Source organism: Sinocyclocheilus grahami, unplaced genomic scaffold (genome assembly GCF_001515645.1).
Source record: "Sinocyclocheilus grahami isolate Dianchi unplaced genomic scaffold, SAMN03320097.WGS_v1.1 scaffold108.1, whole genome shotgun sequence".
Classification (NCBI taxonomy): domain Eukaryota; kingdom Metazoa; phylum Chordata; class Actinopteri; order Cypriniformes; family Cyprinidae; genus Sinocyclocheilus; species Sinocyclocheilus grahami.
The window spans coordinates 437,871-438,677 of record NW_015505287.1 but is presented as its reverse complement, the minus strand read 5'-3'; positions in this window follow the sequence as shown (position 1 = coordinate 438,677).

Genomic DNA, 807 nt, shown 5'->3' with positions numbered 1-807 from the left:
TTTTTTCCCTACTGATTTTACAATATTATAATACCACCTACCTGTGCTGCTATTTTCCCATCTTTGTTGCCATATTCTTATTATTTCCCTATTAATTTACTGATTTTATCTAATTTCTTCCCAGAGGTACCTTAACATCCACCAAGTTTTTCTTTAAAGCTTCTTTTGCTAACTTATCCGCTGTTTCATTTCCTACTATCCCGATATGTGCCGGTACCTAACAAAAGTATACGATTATATCCTCTATTTTCTGTCTGTACAGTAATGTATACATTTCCACTAGCAGGTCTTCTCTATCAGTTTTTGTCGACAATATACTTTTAAGAGCTGATGAAGAATCTGAGCAAATTACAGTCTGAGTCCTATTTGGCTTAATCTGTTCTACCAACTGCAATCCTACTATTATAGCAGTTAATTCTGTAGAATATACGGACAATTTGTCACTTAACCTTAAACTTATTTTCTTCTTAAATCTTGGAATGTACACTCCTATGCCCACTTTTTGTTTGATTGGGTCTTTAGACCCATCTGTATAGATCTGTATAAAAGAATAAAAATGTAAAAACATTGATTTCATAACTATTAGTATATCTTTCTTCTGCTTTTTCCCGGACCTCCAACAATCTAATTTCAACAATGGGTTCAGGAATATTCCATACCGATACCCCATTTAATGGCATGTTGGGACAGATTTCTTCATTCTCCAGATCACAATCCTTGACCCACTGTTCATACTTCCAACCAAAACTTTTCTCTCCATTCTTTTTATATTCCCAACAATCATTTAAAATTGTGCGTGTACGATGA